Source organism: Nycticebus coucang, chromosome X (genome assembly GCF_027406575.1).
Source record: "Nycticebus coucang isolate mNycCou1 chromosome X, mNycCou1.pri, whole genome shotgun sequence".
Taxonomy (NCBI): Eukaryota; Metazoa; Chordata; class Mammalia; order Primates; family Lorisidae; genus Nycticebus; species Nycticebus coucang.
The window spans coordinates 144,814,028-144,818,753 of NC_069804.1; the positions used below are offsets into that span (position 1 = coordinate 144,814,028).

Here is a 4,726-nt window from a genome sequence, read left to right on the forward strand (position 1 = left end):
GCCATCTGGGGGAGTGTTTTATTCAGCACATGCTTTTTCCTTCTAGTGCTAATATACTTTGTTTCTACAGGCCAGAAAATAAAGATCCCTGAAGCCCACTCTTCTCTCTTAACCTCTCAGAACTTGGTATTTGGGGTGCAATTGATCAGGTATATAGGGACATCTTAGAGTTTTCAGCCTGAGTCTGTAAGGGCAGCCCATTGTAGCTATAATGTTGGTTGCATCTGACTGGAAGAAGATAACATCACCAAGATATAATCACCAAGGGTGGTGCCTGTAGCTCAAGGAGTAGGGCGCCGGTCCCATATGCCAGAGGTGGTAGGTTCAAACCCAGCCCTGGCCAAAAACCACACACACACAAAAAGATATAATCACCAGGTATTTGGCCATGACAGGAATGGTTATTTGTTTGTTTTTTTTGTTTTTGTTTTTGAGACAGTTTCACTCAGTTGCCCTGGGTAGAGTACCTTGGCATCATAACTCACAACAACCTCAAATTCTTGGGCTTAAGCATTTTCTTGCCTCAGCCCCCTGAGTAGCTGGGATTACAGGCGCCTGCCACAATGCTGGGCTGTTTTTAGAGACGAGGTCTTGCTCTTGCTCAGGCTGCTCTTGAACTCATGAGCTCAAGCAATCCACCCTCCTCAGCTTCCCAGAGTGCTAGGATTACAGGTGTCAGCCACTGCGCCTGGTCTAGAAGAACAGTTTTGCCACAGTATTTTAGTTCTGTGGTTTAGGCGCTATTTGGTGAGGCACTCAACTGTGCGGCACAACCCACAGATTCAAGGGAAACTGGAATGTTCTGAAAGGCCTCATGACAGACATCATGACTCTCAGGGTTCCATGCATCTGGGATTGACCAGCATAGTACTTAGGGTCTATGGACTCTTGTGTTGGAAAATGTCTTTAGTTTTGGGAAATGTCTCATACAATGACCACTTCCTCCTATTTGTGCGGTTGGTCTGGTCTTTTAGTCTTGAAGTGACTTCAGTTTGCCACACTTGCTTAGAACCTACCCAAATCTAACTTTGGTCTCAAGCTTTGAGTTAGGAAGTATTTCCCTGTCCCCTGACTTGTCTTTCTAGTTATCTTTTCACAAGAAATCTTTTATCTTTCCAACTAGATCGTAAGTTTATTGAGGGTAGAAACATTATCTTGTTCAGCTTTGCTTCCCCATAGTGCCAGGATCCTGGGTACTTTAAAGGCATTCACAAGGTATGAGCTGAATGGCTGGGTTCACTTACAAAGAGAATGTCAACTTCACCTGGGCTTCAGTGGTGGAAGTTATCAGGCATAGACATGAAGAGAAAGATGAAGGAGGAAATAGGTAGGGGGTGAGAGAAATAAAGGAGGAAGGTAACGAAGGGATAGAGTAATAGGATGGGCAGAGAAGAGATGGCAGAAACAGAGTTGGATGACTTGGGAGTATAACACAGGCAAGGGCCTAACAAACGGCAAAAGGTGTTATTAGTTGTCTCTTTAAACCATCCCCCCACCCTGACTCTCTGGGAATTAAAACCTGCATTCCTGCCCAAGGCCAGTAATCAGAGGGACAGGGGATTGTTATTTGTTCTTTGTACCACGAGAGATGGCGTAACTGAACTTTCCAGGCAAAAGTCAAGAGGTTGCCTTCACCAGAGATGCTATAGTTAAACATCAAGCCTGAAGCTGAACCACCTCACCTTTAAAAGCTCTGTATTTCTGCTTATAGTGAGGCAATGGTTTTTTTTTTTTTTTTTTCCTACAATGGGAGTCTGCCATCCTCCTTGTTGGTCGGCAAATTAATAAATTTCTTTTTCCTTTCCTTCAAGCCACTTGCCCTTGTTCTTCCTTCCACCCTGGGGACAAGGGTTGAATTTTTTTTTTTTTAATTTAATTTCTTTTTTTTTTTTTTTTTGTAGAGACAGAGTCTCACTGTACCGCCCTTGGGTAGAGTGCCGTGGCGTCACACGGCTCACAGCAACCTCCAACTCTTGGGCTTACGTGATTCTCTTGCCTCAGCCTCCTGAGCAGCTGGGACCACAGGCGCCCGTCACAACGCCCGGCTATTTTTTTGTTGCAGTTTGGCCGGGGCTGGGTTTGAACCCGCCACCCTCGGCATATGGGGCTGGCGCCCTACTCACTGAGCCACAGGCGCCACCCTGAATTTTTGATAAGATAAGCAAGTGTTCTTAAACATATGCTATGTTAGGAACAATTATGTCCTCTTAAAATTTGAAAGGAACTTAAAATCTGTATACTGATCAGCTAAATTGGCCTTCCTGGATAATATTAGCAACATTATCTTTGCAGTAATCACAAAGATTAGACACAGAAATTGTGGCGAGGGCGGCGCCTGTGGCTCAACGGGTAGGGCTCCGGTCCCATATGCCGGAGGTGGCGGGTTCAAGCCCAGCCCCTGCGGAAAAAAAAAAAAAAAAAAAAAAAAAAAAAAAAGAAATTGTGGCAACTACATGAAGGGTGCAGAAAATATTCCAATGGAAGATGTAGCCCCATTGGACAGCCTCAGGTGGGATCATTATCAGCTGACAAGAACATTAAGGTATACATTATACTGAGGCTAAAAGTTATTCATAGCTTCAACTCTGTAATTTAATGTAATTTTTAAAAAGTGTCCATATGATGATTTAATATTAATAAAAAAAAGAAAAGAAAAAAAAAAGTGGCCATCTGTAAGTGGCCATAAAACATTCTCTGGGTGAGTTTTTCTTCTGTAATTATATGAAATCTCTGATCAATTTTCCTAAAACTGTACACAGTTTTAGGGATACACAGGTATCCCTAACCTGTGTAGGGTTTTTCTTCAGAGTATGTGCTGAGACAATTTTTTAATTTCAAATCACAGAATTCAGAATTGCATATTTGGCTAGAAGGGTAGAAAATAACTTCTATTAATATATTTGTAATGATATAGTCACTTTTCTAGGTAGTGTGAGGGATAAGAAGGTAACAGACTACTGAGGAATTCCAGCCCAGCCAGAAGAGTAACTTTCACTTACTCATCATTATACTTACCTCTTCTTTGCCATAATTAGGTCAGTTTTGTATTGAGCTTCCACTATGTATTATTCCTTTTCACAGCCTATGACCCTGCAGGGCACCGACAGGCATGTGGCTGCCCCCGAGAGCACCTGCGTAGGACTCCAGCAAGGGATCAATGGGGAACAGGGGGCCCACAGGAATGTATCATAACATGTGCATTTGATTTTCTCGGCCCTTTCCAGTTATATCAATTGTTCAAGAGACTGAAAGACTTAAAAAACCTTTTAATTATGTATCTAGTTTGGAAAAGACCTGAAGTATGTACTTTGAAAATTAATTTTCCTCCTGAATACATTTTGGTATTTAGTACAGATATGTTAGTCTTGACCCCACTACTGAGGTGCTGGCTTGGAGATCCCTGTACACGGTGTTTCTCTACCTTTTTTAATTTTTAATTTAATTTAATTTATTGATTTATTTTCTTTTTGACCAGGCCGGGTTTGAACCCACCACCCCCAGTATATGGGGCCTGCGCCCTACTCCTTGAGCCACAGGCGCCACCCTCCACCTTTTTTTTTAATCTCATGGCACACCTGAACCTATAGTTAAACTTCTGTGACACAGAAGTTAAATTATGTTGATCAAAAAAAAAAAAAAAAAGAGTAAAAGAAAGAATATACTTATTGTGCTTTGAACTTCTTTTGAAAATAATTTCATTAATGACCTTTAAAAATTTTTGCAGCACACCAGTGTACCATGGCACACCGGTTGAAAACCACTGCTCTAACAACTGGCTAGACCAGCGGTTCTCAACCTGTGGGTCACGACCCCTTTGGACTGTATTAAAGGTTCACGGCATTAGAAAGGTTGACAGACTCTGTTAGACACTGGGTTAGACAGACTCTGTTCTCTGTTGAGTTGTTCCTGTTTTTATAGCAAGCAGTTTGATATTAGGCTACTGTATGTATAGAAAATTTCCCAAACTCCTGGGTTAGCCAATTGTAATTTTCCATTGGAAAAACTTTCCTATAAATAGACAATTCTTTCTTGTTTTATCTCAATGGGAGCAGTTTGACACCAGGTAGAAATGTGGCTGCAGCTTGTAGGGATGGTCTATGACCAAAAGAAACTCAGGATGAAATGGAGTGATATGACCATTTTTTTTCCATTTGTTTCCTTTGAAAGGATACAAGACATAGCCGGGCGTTGTGGCGGGCGCCTGTAGTCCCAGCTACTCGGGAGGCTGAGGCAAGAGAATCGCTTAAGCCCAGGAGTTGGAGGTTGCTGTGAGCTGTGTGACGCCACGGCACTCTACCGAGGGCCATAAAGTGAGACTCTGTCTCTACAAAAAAAAAAAAAAGAAAGGATACAAGACAGACACCAGTTTGCCTGAGTTTTAAAAGGATATTTCCTTTGCCCCACTTGAATGACCAGTAAAGACATAAGTCCAGGGCGGCACCTGTGGCTCAGTGAGTAGGGCGCCAGCCCCATATACTAAGGGTGGCAGGTTCAAGCCCAGCCCCCACCAAACTGCAACAAAAAAATAGCTGGGCGCTGTGACGGGCACCTGTGCTCCCAGCTACTCGGGAGGCTGGGGCAGGAGAATCACCTAAGCCCAGGAGCTGGAGGTTGTTGTGAGCTGTGACACCACGGCACTCTGCTGAGGGCAACAAAGTAAAACTCTGTCTCTCTAAAGAAAAAAAAAAAAAGACATAAATCCAACTGGCACAGTGAAAATGGGGCA

At 42.9% G+C, this 4,726-nt stretch overlaps 1 non-coding gene across 1 annotated transcript; it reads right to left on the reverse strand.

The window, feature by feature from the left end:
• Positions 1–4,335: 4,335 nt before the first annotated feature.
• Positions 4,336–4,465, reverse strand: LOC128578849 (small nucleolar RNA SNORA27). The gene has a single exon (XR_008377953.1). It is a non-coding gene; the product is annotated as a small nucleolar RNA SNORA27 (small nucleolar RNA).
• Positions 4,466–4,726: the final 261 nt, after the last annotated feature.